Below are 22,709 nucleotides of genomic sequence, written 5' to 3'. Positions count from 1 at the left end.
TTTGAAACACATCTCCATTTCTTATGCTAAAGTCACAAGATACATAGTATTATCCCCCCCCCTTTTTTTTTACAGAGACAAAGACTATACACTGTAGACAAAGATAATAGGTGGATGCAAATCACATTTACACTATATAAAACGCACAAGAGGAAACTATCTTAGAATATACAAAGATCTGCAAAACCCACCAAGAAGGCTACAATTAAAAAGATTGGAAATATCAAGTGTTGATGAGGATGGGGACCAAATGGAATTTTCATAAACTCTTGGTAGGAATATGAATTAGTACAAACACTTTAGAGCAAGGTTTGAGGATGCACTTCAACGCTACACACAATATCCTGCCATGCAGCAATCTCCTTCCCAAGGAACAGAGTGCTTGTACCCACTGAAAGACACCTTCAAGAATGTTCATAATACCAGGAATGACAATCTCATTTACTTGGGAGACTGAAGCAAAAGGATCACAAATTTGAGGCCAGCCTCAGCAATTTATGGAGTTGTGTCAAAATAAAAAATAAAAAGGGCTAGGGATGTGGCTCAGTGATAAATTGCCCTGGGTTAAATCCTCAGCACACACACACACACACACACACACACACACACACACAATGTCAATAGCAACATTTTTCACAATAACACCAAACTGGAAAAAAAAAAAATATCCATCAACAAGAAAAGAGGTAAATGTGGTACAGCCATACCATGGAACACAATACATCAATAGAAAAGGAACTACTACTATATTCAGCAACATAGACAAATGTGATTTAGATGTGATTTAGAATTAAAGAAGTCAAATACAATAGAGAACATAAGTGTGATTTCGTTTATATGAAGATTTAGAAAAAGGAGATTGATTGAAGGTGACAGAGGTGAGAATAAAGGTTACCTTGAGAGGTCCCTGACTGCAGAAGACACAAGAGTCTTGGGGGGGGGGGGTATGCTAAGCTGCTCTAAAATTTGATCTGAGTGGTGGTTGCACAGGTGCATACGTGGGTAAAATGAATCAAGCTCCACAAGGGAGATTTGTGTGCTGTGCATAGAACCTATCTTCATTCAAACACAGCAAAATAAAGAGCTCCTGCCCATCCATAAGAGGAAGATAGGAAATACTAATGCTTAATGGGCAAAGGGCATAAATTGGCAATTCACACAAAGACAAGTTCTAATAGCATTTGAGAAGATGCTCAATTTCATTAGTAATTAGACAAATATACACTGAAACAAGATATCATTTTACACCCATCAGATTAACAAGACAGATGGTATCATGTGTTGGCCCGGAGCATGAGGAGGTGGCGGGGGCGGGGGATGACTCTCAGTTTGGGGCCATGTCATTATCTGGTTCAGAAAGTAGGCCAGGCCAATAGCCCTAGTAATATAAAATAAGTGCACTCCTTGTGACCCAGAGTCCCAACTCTCAGCTCTTGTGCAAATGAGCCAGGGGATAGGTACAATGACATATTCACTGTGGCATTATTGATGGAGCACTAAGTTAAAGGCAACTTTGGTGTCCATCAGGGAGGAGGACAGATAAGAAAAAGTAGTGGGGACATACTATATAATGCTGTGCAGTATTCGAAGCAACAAACTTTGAATATGTGCATAGTGGTATATGTATAGTATGCACATATATGAATCAAAAAATACATGTAAGAAATAGAACTACTTTGTATACAACCAGAGATATGAAAAATTTTGCTCTATATGTGTAATAAGAATTGTAATGCATTCTGCTGTCATAATAAATTGAAAAAAAAAGAAACAGAACTAGATTTATAGCATAGTACCATCATGTAAGCTGAACCCCTACAACCACACACAACAGCTCTGAACTTTTTTTTTAAGTATTACTGGGGATTGAACCCAGTGTGCTTTACCATGGAGCTATGTACCTGGCTCTTTTAATTTTGAGACAGGGTCCTGCTAAATTGCCCAGGCTGGCCTTGAATTTGCAATCCTCCTGCCTCAGCATCCTGGGTTGCTGGGATCACAGACATGCGCCAACTGCCCAACATAGTTCTTCTACACATTTCTGAAAGTAGGTACATATTCAGAAGCATGCATTAAACATCTGTGTGCTTAAGGAAGAAGTGGGGAGGAGAATGAGAGTAAAGGATGGTGATGAAGGAGATAAATAAAATATGACTCAGTTCTACTTTAAGAAAGAAATGAAAATATATGTCTATTCCAAGATTTATACATAGATAGCAGCTTTGTTTTTAATAAAGAAAATGTAGTGTGGACATACATTTCTTTGTCAAAAACTGGAAACCACCCAAGTGCCCCTCCACAGATAAATGGATGAACAAATTGTAGCATACTAATATAATAGACGGCTGCTCAGCAATTAAAAAAAGGCAAGACCCATTGATAAATGAAACAGCACAGATGACGCTCAAAATAATATGTCAGATCAAAAAACCCAGACTTGATTCCATTTATATAATTTCTAGAAAATGCAAACTGATTTATCATGACAGAAAGCAGATGAGTAATTGCCTCTGCCATAGAGGAAGGGGCAGGGGGACTACGATGGGAAAGGAGGATGCTTTGGGGTCTCTGTTCATCATCTTTTTTTCCATTATTGATTGATTGATTGATTTTTTTTAAAAAATGGAAGCGGAATGCATTACAATTCTTATTATACATATATACCACAATTTTTTCATATCTTTTCGGATATGAAAAATTGTGGTATATATGTATAATAAGATGTATGTATGTATGTTGACACCCAATTCAAGTCTTCATATATGTGCTTTGGATAATGATGCCCATCACATTCCACCATCCTTGCTAATCCCCTGCCCCCTCCTTTTCCCTCCCACCCCTCTTCCCTATCTAGAATTCATCTAATCCTCCCATGCTCTCCCTTCCTACCCCATTATGATTCAGCCTCCTTATATCAGAGAAAACATTTGGCATTTGTTTTTTGGGGATTGGCTAACTTCACTTGGCATTATCTTCTCCAACGTCATCCATTTACCCGCAAATACCATGATTTTATTCTCTTTTTATTGCTGAGTAATATTCCATTGGGTATGTATGCCACATTTTTTTATCCATTCATCCAGTGAAGGGCATCTAGATTATGGTGATGGTTTCTCAGGTGTATACACCTGCCCAACCTCATCAAATTGCACACTTTACATATGTGCAGTTTATTGAATGTCAAGTGAAGCCATGAAAACATAAATAAAAGTAGAGGAGGGCTTTGCCTTAACCTTGGACTACAGGGCATAATTAACCCTTTCTAAACTAAAGGATATAATTAACTTGCTGCACCCCAAATTAATAACTACCACCACCAGCAACAAGGAAAAGCAACTAAAGCCAAAATCAAGGCATAGATGATGAAATGACCTGCCCAGGCTTCGTAGCTGAGAGCTGGCTCCTAAAGCTGCACTCTGTGACTTGGAGCTTGCATTAGTTCAAAGTTCCACACAGGCACCTGTGTGAGGGAAATTACCTGCACTTGGTGACTTGGTGGAGACAGAGGTGGCTGTATGCACCTAACCCTTGGGCCCATTCCTGGGAAAGTCACCAGTGATTGAGAAATCAGGGTTAAGGTCCTTGTGGTTCTTGGCACTGGGACTTTGGACAGATGGTCACAGTGCTGGGTACGGTGATGGAAGGCTTCCTGAAGGAGGTGATGCTTGAGTTCACACAAGTATTGGCCCAGAGTCAGGCTTCACTAAATGTTATCTATTTATGAACATGGTTCCCCATAGTATTAGAGAGTAGAGTGTATGCCGCAGGGGCTTCCAAGGAGACCGAGCTGTGCCATGGAAGGCAGGAAGGTCTGTGGGAGAGCCACCGAGGATTTGGCTTGGCTGTGATGGGGGAGTGAGGCAAACTACAGGAGAAGTCTTTTCAAGGCTGGTTGACATCCTCTTGAAAACACAGGGACATGGGACAGTTTGGGGACAGGGCAGAAGAAGGGTTAGAGGATACCAAACCTGCCCTGGCTGGGCAGTTTGGTCTGGAGCTTCCAAAGGCTGATGTGGAGTCTCAAGATGGACCTTGACTAGGTGTCCCTGACCCTCAGCTCTAATCTGTCAAGAAGGAGTGTCCTTCCAGGGTCTCTTTGCCTGCTTGATACAATCAATACACAGAGTCCCTTCTCTTGCCTCCTTTCTTTCCCGGATATTATACATTCTGTGCAAAGAGTCTATAATAGGCCCACCCTTCCACAGAGCCACTGTCCCTAGCAGCCATGACTGAGAGGTCAGGCAGTGCTAGGCAAGGCCAGGTGGACCCTGAGTCCCAGGAAGTTTCTGGCAAAGCTAATGGGGATGGGAATCCCCTGGGCCAGGTGGAGGGAGAGGCTGTTCCCGGTGGCTGGTCATGAAAAGGTCTCCTTGTGAGGCTTCTGGGGGAGAGAGTATTTATTTGATTTCCTGAGCTGAGTGAACAGTGCATTGTGCCGCGGGGTTGAGGGGGCTCTGTGTGGCTGGGGAGGGATTACGACTCCTTCCCAGGTATGTGAAATAAAGAGGCCCCATTCAGCCAGGACTGCACTGCCCACAGGCAGCCCCAGGCCCCTGTGTTGTCCGGGGAGCAGCCTGGTTTGCCTCCCTGCCCCCGTCGGTGCAGGGCGTGGGTCCGTGTGTATGGAGCGGGGAGGGTGGTCCTGTCAGACCCATTTCCTGAGGGGACCCTGCTCACCTTCAGGTAGTGTCCTTGGGGCTGTGCACTTAGTGGGAGAAGCTGGTCAGGAGGCTTGAAGTGGGACACAAGGGGGCCTTTTGGCCCAGGTTCTGCATTTTCCCAGGGCCTCACATTTGGGCTCCTGTTGCTACTTTTGAAAGGATATTACATCCAGCCACAGAGGTGGGCAGGAGGAACCCTTCAGCTGACAACTCTAATTCATGTTAATTGCTGGGCCCCATCACCTGGGGCTTCTGGATGAATAGTTAGTAATCCCCAGAACTATTTTGTGACTAGCATGATTGTTTCATTATGTTTAGTGTGAGTGTGGGGGTGGGGGTGGGGGTGGGGGTATGTGTAAGTGTTAATTTGTTTGTAGGAAATGTTTTAAATGCACTCCAATTTTTGTAACCCTATATGGCATTTCTTTATTTTTCAGGACTCTGGGGTTTTCTGGACCCATGAGGGCTCTTGGCAGAAGGAGCCTTGTCTTGAGCTCACCCGGGCACAAGGAGTGGCGACACCCAGGCAGGGAGCCTGAGCCTCCAGCAGCCTGGGGCCCATGGAGGAGCTGCATCCTGGCCAGGTATCCCCGTGAGCAGGCGGAGAGGCAGGGGAAGGGGTCCTTCCTAGAAACTGGTTGGCTTCTCAGGCCATCAGGCCCTTGTTAGGGAACATGAAGTTAAGACCTGCTGGGCAATTCCCTGTCTCTCCTGGGTACCAGGCTCCTTGGCCAAGCATGGTGCCTTCCACTGGACTTGCCACCACCCCTGGCTGCCAGCCCCTGCTACTTCACCTTCGTCCTCACCCCCAGTTTCACTGTCCTCACACTGTATGCTGGGCTCTACTTCTGACCTGGAGTTTGAGAGACTAGGAAACCTAGAGTCCCGGCTGCCATCTAAGTGAGAACCTAGCTCGCTGTAGCTATCCTGTCCCAGGCTGGCCCTGCTGCTAACTCCAGCTCTGCGGCCAGCTCACGGAGTGACCCTGAAGTCACTGAGGCTTGGTTTTCCCATTTGCAAATGGGGGACCGCCTTGGTTAGTGTTTGAGGACCTCTGAGTTCAGATTTTCTGTGAACCTAGGAATGTGGATATAGATTCAACAGGTGACAGACTGAAAAGTTGACATGGACACCTGGTCCTTTTGGGATGTGTTTCAATGCTGCCTAAAAGGTGTTCTCTCCTGGACATTCAATCTATGTGTAGAGGAGAGTAAAGATGTTTAGCCAATTTGGAGCCCCATCCCGTCCCCTCTTTGAAAAGAACCATAGAAGGAGACTGGATGCTGGCACTTGGAGCAAGGAGTGGTGGGACATGAGGCTACGGACGGAGGGCTTTGGGAGTGGGCTGTATAGTGTGAGGATGGGCTCTGCTCTCAGGGGTCCTGAGTTTCCAACTCTCTGTGATAAAAATAGGGTCTGATTTAAGGTGATGGCTCAATATAACACAGGAGAGGCCACCCTCCGGGGGGGGGAACAGGAATGCCATTTGCTCCCCACCAAGGCCCTCTGATAACTCAGAACTTGCTTTTGATCACGATCTTCTTGTACTCACTGGTGACAGGAAAGTGGGCAGTCTGCGAGAGGCCAGATCCCCCAGGCTGAGGGATCCCCCAGGGCCTGGTTTATGTGGCTGAGGTCTCCGCCAGCAGCGGAGCTGAGATGTGGCATTATCCTGGCCTTGGGGGATCGAGCTTGGGCTTTCCCAGAACATGATTTCCTCAACCCAGAGTAAGTGGAGTGTGCTAGTAAGTGGAGTGTGCTGAAGGATAGATTCATGGAGGGAGGGAGGGATGAATAGATAAAAGTAACCTGATCTGAGTGACAAATCCCCAATGCCTTTTTCTGGATGACTAACTTATATAATCAAGAAGGGAGGTTAAATTTTATCTCTGTGTTTTGCCTGATGGCCACCATGGGAGGCTGCCGGCTGGGGTTGTGTGGAGGAAATGGAGCTTTGGCTTGGAGGAGTCTGGGGCTCAGGCAAGGACGACTGGGCCTGAGAACAGTGGAAGGAGAGCCAAGGGAAAACACCTGGCTTGCAGCTGGAGCTCATCCAGGTGGGGATGTAGATTTGGAAATCTGATACATAGCAATGATAGTGGAGGTGAGAGAAAAGAACTGAGAGCAGAACCTTGAGGATGTTCATGGTGACGGAGCTGAGAAAGTAGAGTCGGTGCAGAGAGAAGTGGATAGTTTCCTAGCAACCAAGGGAGGAGGACACTTCTTTTTTTCTTTTCCTTTTCATGGACACATGATCTTTGTGATAATTTATAGGGTACAATGTGATAATTTCATGCATATGCGCAATGTGAAATGATCAAATCAGGGTAGTTAGCATTTTCCTCTCCTTAAACATGTATCATTTCTTTGTGTTGGGAATCTTCAAACTCCTCCCTTTTAGTTTTTCACAAAATATATGAGTCACTGTGAAACATAGTCACCCTGCTATGCTGTAGAAGCTAGCACTTACTCCTATCTGGTGATGTTTTGGTACCTGTTACTAGACTTCTGTCTACCCCCCTGCCCATTCCTACTGAAATATATGTTCCTAGTCCCAGTGTCTACCAAACCAATCTACTCTACTGCTATGGAATCTTGTGGAGCACAAAGAACAGTAAAGCTGAGGAGAACAAATTGGTTGGCTCTCTGCTGATCCCAGGAGAGCATTTTGGAAGACCATAGGCAAGGGGCCCTCTGGACTGAGGAGTCTGGGAAGGAACTGTCCGCACCCTTGGGGGAGAAACTGAGAAGGCTTTTGCCTCTAGCTTATCCACTGTGTTTTCAGTGGTGAAACATCAATTCTACACTGCTAGCACATTCCTCAGCAACAGCCATGTCACCTGCAATGTCTAAAAAGGATTCTGTCTGGATAGGATCCCCTGAAATGGAGCATGTGCTCTGTCAAGTACCATCTAATCACTTAGTACTGACAGCAAGGTGCTTTGGAAAGAGCCCCATACCATGAGTCAGATCTGATTTCTGGCTCTGGATCTAGTGCTAACTCACTGGATTCTCTCAGCTTGATAATTCAACCAGAAATCTTCATCCATGCACCAACAAGTTCTTACCCTCCCTTATTTTGCATTACTATTCATGTTGGGCTGCCCCTCAACATTACCTTACACATAGTAGCTATTCAAGAAGTACACTAGCTGAGGGGATGGAGAGATGAACAACTGAGTGATAATACAAATTCTGGAGCCAGTTTGCCTATCCATAAACCAAGGGATCCAAAGTCAAATTTTCCTAAGTTTCCTTCTACCTCAAATCATGTATAGCTACACTTTTTTGATTATAAGAAGAATTCTTCCAAAGTTTCTTAGAACCAGCACACCTGGGCCAGTTAAGCTTTTGTAGATGATTCTACTTATTATCGTTGATGATAAAGACTGGCTATGATCAATGGTAGGAGTTTAGAAGATCAATACTAAACATTTGTTGAATGGAAAAGGAATAATTTCCAAATGTACTCAGATTTTCTAGAAACACATTTCAAGGATATGTAACCTACAGTTCTCATGGTAGACAACATGCCACTGTGGTTGTCAATCGCTCAAAGATCATCCCTGATGACAGAACAGGATGTGTTCCCGTGGCCAGTTTCTGGTATGACATCTGCATGAGGCTTTGCCGTTCTGGCTTGAAACTTGTCCCTCCATCTGTTAGCCCATCAACACAGCACTAGGAAGTTATCAAACCAGGGCCCTGCCACAGTGTAACAGAGAAGCTGACAATTTGGAAAATGCCCAGGGACCAGTGGCGAGGATGGTGAAGGGTCTGGAAATGTCATCAAGAAAAAGCGGTTATAAGAATCAAGGGTATTACTCGTCAGAGGAGAGAGACATGGTGGCTGCTGCTGAATATTTAAAAGAGTTGTAACAAGGGTGTTGTCCAAGTTCACTCAGGCTAGAATTTTTTTTTTCCCCCTGCCTGGGCCTCCTGAGAACAGACCTGCCACTGGTGGGTGTTAGTTGCAGAGAGGCCAAATCCAGCTCAGTCTAAGAACTTAAGATTGTTTTCCAACTGAGTTAAAAGAACATAGAATCAGCTGCCCGATGAAGTAGGGGAAAATGACCAGCACCAGGGTTGAATGAGGTGACCTCTCAGGTTTCGTTCAATGTGGAGATCCCAGAATCCTAAATCATTGAGCACACTGATAGAAAGGCAAAGCGCCTTGCTTTGTCAATTTAGAAACTGGCTGCTGGTCTTCACTGAGGTTCCTCTCATTCCTGGCTGGTCTCCTCTAAACACATTTTTCTATTCCGTGGTTTTGGCCTCCCAGCTGAAATGACTATAAGCCTCTCTCCTCTCTGTCTTAAAAAAGAGATTTTCCCCCCCTTTCCTAATAAAGAGCTTAGGAGGTCTCATGAAGACTGTACCCAAATGCAAAAATTCCATAAGAAATAAAAACAAACAAACAATAAACATTCAAACCAAAATTATATGACAGTGAAGGCCAAACTCCCAGAATTCAGTTTGTTTGGCTCTCCAGAAAATGGAGCTTTTGCTGCCTTCAGGATCTCTTCAGGAACAATGAATTTGCCTGACTCAAGATTGGACACACTCAATTCAAGTCTGAGAAGAGGTAGGTGGGAGCCCTCCAAACTCCAGACTCCAGAAGGTGGATGGAGAGGGAGAAACATGGTCTCCATGGAAACCGAGGGCCCCAAGCAACAACCTCCCTTCCACCCCTGGCCAAGTCTTCCAACAGCCACTGGGCCTAGGTTTGCAAGGTTGGGGCCTCCTATCTGGTGGTTGATGACGTCAGTGGAGCCTCTGATTGAGTGATTTTCTTGGATTTATGCAGAGAGTGTGGCCCATAAAGTAGAAATTAATGTATCAGCTGCAAGGCTTAAAATAAGAACTGATTCACAACCACTTTATTTGTGACAACATCACTGTGAACCAGAAGTGGCCCTCGGCTCCTCCAATCAGGGCTCCATTAGGTTTTCTTTTCATAGTGGCATGAGCTGTCGGAGCCAGAAGGGCTCCTTGTGACTGGCCAACCCCCTCATTTTACAGATGAGGTTTGCGTTTGAAGCTCAGTTCCAAGAGGGCTTGGCGTGCAACAGGAAAGTGTTAACATTTTCCAGAAACAGCCCTCCATCTCTGCTGAAGGCTACTTTAACATGAAAGCCCACGTCTTGTTTCAATTAGCTCTGGTGCAATGGGTTCCATGACTGGGAAAGGGGTGAGCCAGGCGGAGGAAGTGATGTCACCAGAGACCCCAGGTAAAATGCACAGAACAAGAAGGCAGTGGCCAGACGAGCCCTCCCTCGCTTAGCCGGCGTTGGAGGGAGAGGTGGGGCTCCGTCTTATGTAGCAGCTGGTTCTAGGTGGCAGCTACGGTCACCAGGGGCCACTGAAGATGGAAGCATCTCTCCATCACGTTAGGTCCAAACACAAGGGCGCCGCCTACTGGCTATGGGAATCCAGGGCGCCCCCTGTTTGGATCCACACACAAGGCAACTTATCTAGCAGCATTTGCTGGGTCTCTTTTCCAGGGGATTGAGTAGTTTGAAGAGGGATCCTTCTCTCCAGCCGCAATCCCCAGACCTACCCACTTCATCACCATTGGCTCCTCCACCTGCTGCATCTTGCCGGGAAACTGGAATCTACCACAAGGAATAGATGTCACAGAGGCAGGCTCAAATTCCCTGTGATCCCCCGCTTGCTAAAAACTTACCCCAAGACCCTGCCCCATAGGTTTCTTTTCTGTGTGCCTGTGGTGTGTGTTGGGGGCAGGGAGGAGGAAATGAGGGGGACTGTGCTGACAATTGCAGGTCTGTTCAGAAGCCCAGAGGAAAAAGTTAGCACAGACTAAGTAGGAGAAAGAATATTTCAGGGTTTCCAAGAATACTTAAATAATTGCTGCTATTCCAGCCCTCAGATTGGTGGTTTGTTTGAGTAATAACTCTGGCATGAGTCCTTTATACCACACGTTGTCCCAGAGGCCAGGCTGGCTCTACCATGTCTACAAGGGCTATCCCAAGGGTGCATGGGGTTCTGGGGCACTCCACAGTGAAGCAATGGAACAAAAAGTTGGGCTATAAGGCAAAGCAGTGGAGGTGACATTTCACTCTTGAGGGACATGTCTGCAGGATCACAAGCTTGGAGAATTTCAAAGCCATAGAAGTTTTCCATGAGATCTTTTCTGAGGCATAAATTTTCTACCATCCAAGTGCCTGACCTATCTTATTACCCAATCAGATCTCAGTGCATAGAAAGAGGCTACAATGTCATTATTTGGGGGTACTCTCACCTTGCATTCAATTTTGCTGGTCTGACCTGGATGCTGATTGCTTGTAAGATACCATTGTATCTGCAGAGGGGCTGAGTATGCATTGTCTTTGTATGTGAGGTTTGCAGTTGTGGCCATGATTCACCCAGGCACTTCTTCCCAACACATGCCAGGATGTCAGCTCCCTGGAGAACGGAGGGTCTTTTCCGAGGCTCCCAGAAGCAAAAATCATCTCTCTCTGGCTTAGCTATTCCTGCTAGAAGACTACTCTGCCTCTTACCAGTTGTATGATGTAGATAAGTTGCTAATCTTCTTTGGGCTTCCATTTCCTCATTTGTAAGATGGGGAAAATGTTGTCCCTCTCTTCTGGGGTCATTGTGGTGATTATATGAGATGATACATGTTAAGTGCTTAGAACAGTGCCGAGTATATAGTGGGTGCTTAAGCAGTGCAGCTGCATGTGTTTGGGAGTATTTAGCACCACTTTGTTCTGTTCAAACTGCTACAATAAATGCACAAAGAGAGCTGGGGTACAGAATAGGCACAGGGTATTCCTTCTATGCCAGTTTTTATTCTGCATAAAACTCCACAAATCCTCACCTGTCTCCTAGGGCTACTTCTCCAGTACACCAGCTAAAACTAAGGGTTCTAACATGTGAAAGCAGAAGCTAGTTCATCCTGAGTGCGAGCAGGTAGAAGGAGCTGTGTGAGGAAAACATTCAACTTCCCTGTTCTGTATAACTCCCGAAAATGCGCAGCCACCCCTGCGGGTCTTGGCAGCTCCTGCATTTCTATACACAGAGAGATCTGATTTGCTTTGGAACACAAGAGAAGAAGTACAGGCATCATGTGCCACCAACAAGCCCTAGGTGCCAAGTTCCCAGCAGTGTCTGGGGCTTGAGGGCTCTGGCCCATGCTGGCCCTTCCTGAAGGCTGCCTGGGACTGCCAGGGAGGGGGTCAGGGATCCTAATGGAGGGAGGCCCTCCATCCACCCACATTGATCAGGATGGTAGTGGTTCTCCCTGAGCCCTCGTTCTCTGTCACTGCAAATGGAAAAAAATCAAAATAATACCAGGAGGGAGGCAGGTTGGTTTTTGTTGTTGTTTGTTTGTTTGTTTGGTAAACTGTGTCTGGCAGTGAATCAAGGAGTTGTGTTTTGAGCTGATGAGAACTGGGCAGCGATGGAGGCAGAGAAGGCGCTGGCTCGGATCTCAGGGGCTCCAGGTGAGTTGGGCGCCAGCACTGACCGACTTTGGGGTCTTTCTGAGGTCTCTGTTTCCTCACCTACAAAGCACAAATCAACAAACCTCTGCAAATGAAGATCACGATCGTCCTTCTTATTCTTTCCCAGCTCTCTCCATCCCCGCCGTTCCAACAGGAAGTCTGTGTCTTGTCTTCCCCGGGGTTCCCCTCTGTCTCCAGAAGATTTGAAGGTGGTAGGATTTCTGAATCAAAATAGGGCCAAGGAGTCAGTCCAGTTCTTTTTCATCCTACTCTCGTTTGCAAGTCCACAGTAAAACTCACTTCGAAATCTGACCCCATTGTGAGGTACTGAGAGGGGGGAAATAATCAGACTATGGTATTGAAGTGGAACCACTGGGAGGCGATCCAGGTAGAATGAAGCCATAGAGTGGGGTCCTAATCCAAAGGGATTTGGGTATATAAGAAAGGAAAGAGAGACGGTCCCTCTTGCCCTGTGATGCCCTGCACTGCCGTGGGCCTCTGCAGATTCCCCATCAGCAAGAACAACCTCACTAGTTGCAGCCACCCAATTTGGAACTTCCCAGCCTTTAGAACCGAGGGTTGCATAAACCTTTTTTTCATGATAAACGAACTGATCTGTAGTATTTAGTTACAGGAACAGAAAGCAGACTGAGACACAGCCAGAGAAAAGGGTGGCTCCTCTTTCTCTGCTGCTATTGCATAACTGTGGTGCTGGCAGGCTGGACCTTGGCCTTCTGGGGGAGAACAATCCCTCTGCTCACATTTAAGCTCAGCCAAGTGTCCCCAAGTTCCAGTTCTTTCAGTTTTACCCGTGGCCCTTCCGTGAGCTGTGGGAATCACTACCTTTATCTCCCTGGAGATCCTCACATGGGGCTTGGCACCCTTGCCCTTCTGACTCTTGACACATGCAGTGTTTTTCCAGGGCAGGAGGGTTCTTGAGCCCTGGCCTGGGTAACTGGATTGTTTCCAGGGGACACTACATGCTCCTCTCTACATTGCACCATATGTGATCTGTTTCTCCCAAGTGTGGCCAAGGTCACTGCCTCTATTGCTAGAATAGAAGCACACAGAGGCTAAATCTCCTATGGAGGCAGCCCATGGGGGTCCTGATCCCTTGTCTCCCTACAGTCACAGTGAAGTGACTTACTCAGGTTGTACTTACAACAGACACATGACCTGGTTACAGTCAAAGTGGCTTGGAGCCCAAGGTCCCTCTCACTTTTTGGAATACCCCTGATTGGATATCTGCCACTTTCTGATTGTTACTTTTCTAATTACAACTTAATGATAGTTTTCCACTACATCCCAAATGCTTTTTTTAATTGTGGCACTGGGTTTGAACCCCAGGATAGCTTGCCATTCAGCTACATCCCAACTCCTTTCTACATTTTTAATTTTGAGACAGGGTCTCACATTGCCAAAGGCCTAAGTGGCAGAGGCTGACCTCAAACCTGTGATTCTCCTGCCTCAGTTCCCAAGTTACTGTGATTATAGGTGTGTATCACCACATCCAGCCCCTGCCAGATTCTTGGTACCTTTATGTCTCCCTCTCTCTGTCTAATTTGGACATTTCTCCCTTCTCCCTGCCCCTTGCTTCTGCTGCTTTCAGCCCCTGAAGGAATTCCCCATTTCTTCACGGTGTTCATTCCAGACTGCAATGAACTCTCTAGAAAAGGTTTAATCTAAATAATGCAGAATACAGCAGTAATCCTCGTTCCCCAAAGGTCTCAATTGTTGCCTCCCATCAGGTCACATGATGAGGTACCCCCAAACTACTTGAGTCATATAAGGAAAAGAGGACCATGGTGATGGGTGTATAATCTCATTGCTAGGCCTCAAGACAGTGGCCCCAGAGCCCCCTTGCCTATTTGGAAGCCTTTGTACAGGGGGCACCACAAGGGTGATCTCTGAGTGTGAGCCCAGACTCTGCTTACAGATAATTTTCTCCAGTCTGTGACTTGCCTATTCATTTTCTGAAAAGTATCTTTTTATGAGCAGACGTTTTTAATTTTAATAAATCTAATTCATTTTTTTTTCTTTTGTGGTTATTGCTTGCTGTATCCTCTACCAACTCTTGAATCATGAATACACTCTCCTGTATTTCTTCTGGAAGCTTGATTGTTTTGACAGTTGCATTTAGCCTACGATCCATCTTGGGCTGAATTGTATATCTGATATGGGATAGAGGGCAAGGTTTATTTTTTGCCATATGGATATTCAGTTATTCCTGCCACATTTGTTGAAAAGACTTCTCTTTCTGCAGTGGATTGCATTGGCAACTTTGTTGAAAATCAATGACCATATGTAGGAGTTCCACTGTTTCATTATGATTATGGATATAACTGCAATAGCAATTCTCTGTAGCTATTATCCTAACACACACTTTGAATGGGCAAAATGGATGGTTATGTAATTATTTTCTTTGTTTCTATGTTATTTTGTTCTAGTTATATTCTTGAAATGCAATTTTTTGGGGAGGGATTAAGGATTGAACTCAAGGGCACTGGACCAGTGAGCCACTTCCCAGCCCAATTTTATATTTTATTCAGACATAGGATCTCACTGAGTTGCTTAGCACCTTGCAGTTGCTGAGGCTGGCTTTGAACTCATGATCCTTCCAACTCAGCCTCCTGAGCCACTGGGATTACAGGTGTGCACCACTACACTTGACTTGAAATGTAATTTTTATATAGTAAAAATAGCAAAATATGGATTTACATAGCATATCTTTCCTTTCTTTTGTTTTTGGCACTCAGGAGAGAACCCAGGGGCGTTTAACCACTGAGCAACATCCCTAGCCCTTTTTCAAAATTATTTTTTGTTTTGAGACAGGGTATCACTCAGTTGCTTAGGGCCTTGCTAAGTTGCTGAGGATGATGTTGAGCTTTCGATCCTCCTACCTCGGCCTCTGGAGCCGCTGGGATGACAGTCATACGCCACTGTGCCTGGCTCACGTCTTTCATTTTTTTCTGGTAAATCATTTTTATTTTAAAGAAGTGTAGATTTATGGGTTGCGGTTGTGGCTCAGTGGTAGAGCGTTTGCCTGGCATGTGTGAGGCACTGGGTTTGATCCTCAGCATCACATAAAAATAAATAAATAAAATAAAGTTATCTACAAGTAGAAATATTTAAAAAAAGAAGTGTAGATTTATGACAGATGGAAAATAAGCACTGATAGTTTGAGAAATTATGTTCTTCATCATGCAAATCTCATAGGATAGTAACAGGCTTTCCAATACAGAGGGGTTCCAGACCCTCGTACTTTTGGGAGACATTGGGTTAAAAGTGAACAAGGCAGGAGTGAGACCCTGGGTTCAATTCTCGCCTCCCTCCCCCCCTCAAAAAAAAAAAAAAGTTCAACCAGGTTTCTTTTCTTCATCTTCTTCTCTACCCCAACCCCCAGTAGTAGGGATTGAACCCAGGGGTGCTAACCACTGAACTACATCCTCAGCCCTTTTTTTATTTTGAGACAGGCCTCACTAAGCTGCCCAGGCTGGACTTGAACTTGCCATCCTCCTGCCTCAGTCTCCTGGCATTACAGGCATGTACCGCTGCACCTGGCTTCCTCCATCTCTGGACTTTCCACTGTCCTCTGCAGTCACCACTGGGCCTCTGGGTTGGAACAGTCCCTGACACTGGACACAGTACATTTTGACTGAGTGAACACCTCCAGTCAGTAATCACAGCTTGGTGGATTGGGTACTCCTTGTCACTAAGACGATACAGACACCCTTGTCACATATCACCTCAAATGCTGCTCACTGTTCCATCAGACTTCCAGGGGCAGAGGCGGCTTTGAGTGACTGACCTTCTAACATAAGCTGATTCATGAAGTGCTCCCTCCAGCTGCCCGGCCAGCTCAGTGCAGCCGGGACCTGTGAAAGGAGCTCTTGTCACCTTGGACTGTGTGGCCATTCATTGGGATTGGCCAACCTGGAAGAGAATTTTTTTGAAAAAAAATTCAAACCATCTTGAAACACATAAGCCAGGCGCAGGTAAGGGAAGGATTAATGCATTTATTTGGGGGGTCTCCTCAAGGAGGCTACAGAAGGCATAAGACAGCAGCCACGGTCACAGCTCTGAACTTGGCCTCCGTCTGCCGTCTTCCTACACAGAGCACTGAGTGTTTTGCTTCTCTGAGGGTGGTGGGGCAGGCAGCACCCAGAGGGTGGTCCAAAGATGGTTAAGGGATTGGGAGAGATGAGGTTGTTTCTGCTCTTTGGAACTTCAAACGTCTGGCCTTATGAAAGGTTTGCTCCCTAAATACTTCATCCATCTTCCCCCGCCCTCCATCCCTGAGCTCCCTTGTTCGAGGCCCACCATCACCCTGCTGGATGATGAAACTAGCTTCTGAAATGGCTGCCCACCTTGGGTGGCCTCTGCTTCCATTTTCCTCCCAGAAGCCAGAGTGACAGTGGACATCAAATGGAGAGACTGTTCCTTCAATAGCTGCAACAAAGCATCATTCTGACAGTGAAAATCAGTCTTCCCTGGTCCTCAGGCCCTGGAGGTGGGCCCTATCTCCTCCTCTTGCCTCTCACCTCCCCTGGCTTAGGATGCTCAGGGAAAACTATGGAGTTGGTGATGTCCTGCCCATGTCATGATGCTTCATAGCAGGGCAAAGACTCAGAAGTGTGAGTCTGGGAGCAATGGGGGATGGAACTGGTGAAATACAGGAAGGCTTCCTAGAGGAGGGGATACTAGAGTTAAGTCTTAGAAAAAAAAAATCAGGGCTAATGAAACAAAAAATAAAAGGAAGGGGGTAAGCGTTTTTAGATGAAATGATTTGCCCTAGGATTTCATGGATCATCAATGGCAGAGAGGATGTTATAGCTGCTTGGATGGGATGCATGGTGGGAGATAGAAGGGAGAACTGGGCACAGCTCACTGGAGCTCTGGGTCTTTGTGCTTAGGAGGGCACAAGGCAAAGAGTTGTAGACACAACACAGCCAAGAGCACATGGGTCTGCAGTCTCAGGGCAAGGCTAAAAGAAGAAAAACCACGTCCATTGGCAATAGGAAAGGAAAGCGCTGTGGATATGTCTCCACATGAGCTTTGGATGGAAAAAAAAAAACTCCACAGGGAGAGATAAAAATCCAGGGTCTGTCTTTCACATTAGGGTTGGACCCGAATGTACATGACCTCTGAGGCCCAGCATCCCCCAACCTGAGAAGTTGACCAAATAGGCGCCCTGAACTAGCATTCTGTCCTGGAGGACGCTGCAGCTGGGGCCGGTAGTCTAGATGGATGCTCCAAAAAACCCAGGCAGCAAGGAATTCTCCCAGGAAAAAGGAGACCTGCCAAACTGAGCCAACAGTTTAAAGAGTGACAAAATACATGAGGAAAGAACCCAAACTGTGAGGGAAGGTCAGGATGAGCACCACAAGTGCACAGATGGACAGAACACTCATTTGCAAAGGGCTCACCTACATACGGTACCATCGCACACCTGAGGATGAACACCAGGGAGGAGGGTTAGAAAACCTGAACAAGAATTGCATAGGTTGAATAGTATCCCCCTTTAATTTTACTACTATTGGGAAGCTCAGAATGTGACTTCGTGTGGAAACAGGGTCTTTGCAAACAAAGAGAAGCAAGCTGTGTGCCCACAGAGGTGGAGAGACATCAAAGAGCTGCCAGAAGCTGCAAGAAGCAGGGAAGGACCCTCCTCCTCAGCCTGCAGAAATAGCAGAGAGAGCACAGGCTGGTCCACACCTGAGTCCACACTTCCTGCCTCTAGAAATGGGAGAGGATCAATTTCTGTTGTTTTACGCCACCAAGTTTGTGGCGATTTTGTGGCAGGAGCCCTAGGAGACCAGGATGAACTTCTATAAGCGAAACATCCAGTCTTTATCTTATTTTTAGTAGTTTACAGAACCATTAGTCAACCCCAACTCTAACACACAGTGGTCACATGGACACAAAGATCCCTTGTCACAATGCTGTGGTCTCCTATGGTCTGAGACTCACAGAGTGGTAACCAGACATCTAGAGAAGGGTGATGGGTCTCGATGTCCACTGAGCCAGGCAGGGAATGAGATCAAGTGAGGGAAGTGACAGGGGCCAGTGCCAGCCAATGTGGATAAGGTGCATCTATAAGAGGCCAGAGGAAAGCAAGATGCAGAAAAGTATCCCTAGCACAATCTCATGTTCACAAAACGAGAAAAGATCTACAGACACCCCTATAAACATGCATGACTAAAAGGACTGTGTGTCTACACACGATTGAAGAAAGTGGGTTGCAGGCTGTATATTAGGTTGATGCCTTGACATTACCTGGATGGAGGGGGAGCTCCATGAGTGGAGTGAGCGTCCTGGCCATGGGGTACTGAAGAAGCTTTGAGAGTCTCTAGCCTTAAGGCTTTCTCTGTGTCTCTCTTTCCTGCTACAGTTTTTTGCCCTGGAGTTATTATTAGTGAAAGTGACAAAGCCCCTAATGACAGGAAGCTGGCTGTTGGCTCAGGATGCTGGCTTGTAAGACCAGTGGGCAGTCACCTCCCAGCCAAGAGTTCCTTTGAAACAGGGCACCTCTACCTGAGAACAGGGCTGGGGAGGTGCTCTTGTCCCCATTCCCAGGACCCCTTTGAGAGGACCCTGTGAAAGGCATAAGTACCCCTGGTAGCAGAACAACCTTGGCCAAGTGGCCTGGCCATTCCATGGGCTCTGAAAGAATGTTCCGTGCCTCCCTCATTGTAGTGTCCCACGTCATGACGGTGAAGCCCACGAGGCCCCTCTTCTCCCTTGGTTCCGTTCCCAGCCTCCCTCACGGCATGGGAAAGCCAGCTACACTTTTGCTTCCCCCGTGTACCTGGAACCTGCCACTCAGGGACACTCAGACTATGAATCCCACCCAGCCAGCACCCAGACCTGGGTGAACTTCAGGGCTACCTTCCCCTCAAGTCCTGCCACAGGTGCTGTCCTCTCTCAGAGACAGCTCAAGGGAGCTTCTCATTCCTCCATGTCTCCATCCTATCCCATGGGATATGGTGAAGGGCCTTCTGCTTCCACCTCATTGTTCATTTCTAACTTCTTCTCCCCAGCCAGGGACATCTCACCCAGGTAGCGCCACTCCTAGATCTTTCCATACTTGTACGAGGATGGTAGGTTTGGAACTTAAAAGCCCAACATTATCCTAATTTTATTCTGTGGCTCCCCCTGATGCTCCAGCTGGGAGTATCTCTGGATCTGTCTCTCCTCCCGAATGGGGAAGAGTCATATGCTAAGGCAAAATTGGGGGAAACTCACAATAACTCAAGCTTCACACATCCTCTGGCTGCCAGTGTATTGCTCTTACCTTGTGGCACATCCCTGTTCACCTTTGAATCTGCCCCCTTCCTAAGGTTCCGCTCTCCTCTGAGTAGGGATGGGCCACTTCCGATGACAGCTCCTGGAGATGGCTCTAGCCAGGACACATATGGCTCTAGGTTGCTTTGGAAGGAGGTGGTGGTCCTGAAGCCAGGGGTCTCTGCACCTAAAGCCTGGCCTGGGTTTTCAGGATGCCTTGCTCAGATTCTGGGCTCCTACCTACAGGCCTTGCTGAAATGTTAGGCTTGCAAGAAAGGCCTAAGAGCCATGGCTGAGGCGCTCTTCCTAGCCATGCAACCTTGGGAAAGGCACTTCAGGTCACCGAGCCTTGGTTTTTGCATCTGTAACATGGGTGTAGCAATATACCCATTATCCCCTTTTCTGAAACCCCGAGGTCAGATGGACTCCAGAATTCAGAATTCTTTGGTTTTCAGACAAGTAACGCAGCGCACACGCTATACATCCCATAACACCCCAGGGTTGAAAGCACTGGACTCAAACACATTAGGATTCTGCAGCTGCTCCTTAGAACATTCAGACTAAGTAAATTCAACAAAGCCAAGCGTGGTGGCGCATGTCTGTAATCCCAGCAGCTCAGGAGGCTGAGACAGGAGGATCCTGAGTTCAAAGCTAGTATCAGCAACAGCGAGGCACTAAGCAACTCAGTGAGACCCTGTCTCTAAATAAAATACAAAATCAAGCTGGGGATGTGGCTCAGTGGTCCAGTGACCCCGAGTTCAATCCCTGGTTACCCCCAATCCTTTCCCCAAAAAAACCTCATGTCCAATTCAGGTCAAATTGTGTTGCCAAATGAATTAAATTTTTAAGTTTCTTTTCAGTTTTTCAAGAGACTTGGGGGTTTTGGAGTTGTAATAAGTTGTAATAAGTCCTACTCGACACAGTCTCCCTAGACAACGGCATGGCATAAGCACACCCAAAACATTCTGAGGCCAGACCAAAACTCAGCCGTAAAATTTGGAAGAAGACAAGTTCACAGAGGCTGGGGGGATGGGCAGGGAGAGTGACTGGATGGCTGGGCTATCACTCAAGAGTCTGAGCCACTGATCCCAAATCAACAGATCCCGACAGCCCCAGACTCCCCTCCCTGTAGAAGCTCCTGGGCAGATGTTTGCCCCTGGGCCTGGAAACACCCATCCTCACATACACTGCTGTCTCAGCCAGGCCCCTGGACACTGAGTCCCCTCCTCCCCATCTCCACCTCAGCAAGAGTCCAGAGGCATGGCCCAGCCTGGGGGACTAAGAAGTTGGGCCCCACTCAGAATGCCCAACACCCAGTCCCATGGCTCCTGAAGGGACCAACATCTGGATGCCTCCTTTAAGCGTGCACCTGTGCACGTGCTTGTGCATAGAGGGCCTGCAGGCACGGAGGCCAGGGCCTTTCATGGTCACTGGCAGCAGGAAGGTACAGACTATTATTTTCCTCTCTTATTCCCAGTGGCAAAGACTCAGAGCCCAGCATCCTTTGTCACCAGGGCTAGAGGGACCAGGAGAGCAGAGGGGCAGGGAAGGACCCACACCTACACTCACTCCTCTGCAGGGAAGCAGTGTGCATTTATCAGAGACCCCAGCAGGGTCATGTGGGGAGGCCATCCAGGAGGCGGTGTCACAGCAAGTCAGTCTTAGGAACAAGCGTGCGACTCACTCCACAAGTCCAGGTGCAAGAATCTCATATCCTTATATTTTCCTAAATCAAACTGAATGCACTCAGGGCCTCGCTTCCCAAGTTGATGAGAAATTCCATCTCAGGACATCCTTGGTGGTTTGACAAAGGAATGCTGAGGAATGGGCTCAGCTCAGTCACCCCTGTGGAGCTCGTTGTCCAAGCTTGCTAGGTTCATGGGGACAGCTGCTCCCTCTACCCCTCCCTGTCTGATTGGATTTAAAGGTCATTTGTCACAACCCCAAGGCCAAGGGCAGCCCCTCCCCTTGGAGCACTAAAGAAAGTTTAAAAGCACTGCTCAGTCAACCCTCTTGCCATAAAGAAGGGGAAGCTGGCATAACTTGTCCAGAGTCATACTTTGTGTGGCAGGGTCAAGGACAGAGCCCAGGTTTCCTAGGTCGAAGGTCAAGGGCATTTCCCTGCCTTGCCCTGTTTCCAACAAGCGCAGAGGCAGCATCCTCTGGGTGGGCTCACACCACATCCTCCCTTCAGGCCACACACCTGCCACACTGCCCCAAGGAGGTTGCGTCAATGCTGAGTGAGTCAGATTCCTCATCTACAGCTGGGGGTTAGTGACAGCGGAGACCCCTGGTTCCCCCCAACCTTGTCTCTCGCCAGTATCCCCGGACTGTGCCAGTTTTGGAGATTCAGATCAAAATGAGCCTCCCTCCCTCTCTCTGTTCTCCCTCTTTTCTTCTTGGCCTGCCCGATGCTGTTTATTAGTTAAATCCTTTCTGATTCCCCAGACCCTCCCTCCGCCCCCACCTTTGCTCAGCGGTAAACATATTTTTCTTTCATAAAATGTGTTTCTTCGGTCACTTACCAGTTTTCTAAAACCTCTCAGTGATTCCTTTCAAAAACACAAATTGCTTGCATGTGCCTCCAAAGGCTGAGGTCTCCCAGACAGACTTCCTTGCTCCTACACATTCTTGACTTTCCATTTCTTCAGAGCCCAGCTCAGCCACTCTAATTCTCTCATCCTGTTTGGAGAGTTGGTCTTCTCTCTAGTGAACGCAAAGCTCTTGCTGCTGAGCATGGAAGAAGAACCAAAGCACAGAATAAGAGAGAGGCCCATCTGGGACCCTGGTCTGGGTGAACACTGGGCTGTGGCTGGATACAGGGCTGCATCCACAGATGGGTCCATGGATGGGTATGTGGCTGGGTCCACAGCTGTTCTCGGACTGGGCTCATAATCACATCTGCCTCCAATTCTAGTCAAGTAGCCCCCCAGCCCTGGTCTGGGACTTCTGAAATATGGACAGAGGTGAGAGCAGAGCCCAGGAGTCTACTTTGTATTTCCAGTTCTGCCACAGTCTAACCTTGTGAGCTCAGATCAGTCTTGTCCCTGCTCTGAATCTCAGTTTCTCATTTATAAAATGAGCAGTTGGAGCTACAGTTGTGGTTTTTAGGCTGATTCACGGAGCCTTGAGGTTCTAGTGAAGTTCTTTCAACGCCTGGCATGGTTGGTGGAAGTCACAAGTTGGCATTGGCCTTGCCCATTGTCTTCTCTAACTGGAAAAGCTTAATGTAAATCAAGTCTCCACATAAGACTTTATTTGGGAAAAAAAAATAGTAATGTCAGTTCCTTGGGAGGCT

This window comes from Marmota monax, unplaced genomic scaffold (assembly GCF_021218885.2).
Source record: "Marmota monax isolate L192 unplaced genomic scaffold, Marmota_monax_Labrador192_F-V1.1 WCK01_AAM20220418_F8-fsc00005, whole genome shotgun sequence".
NCBI lineage: Eukaryota > Metazoa > Chordata > Mammalia > Rodentia > Sciuridae > Marmota > Marmota monax.
This window is presented reverse-complemented; position numbering follows the sequence as displayed.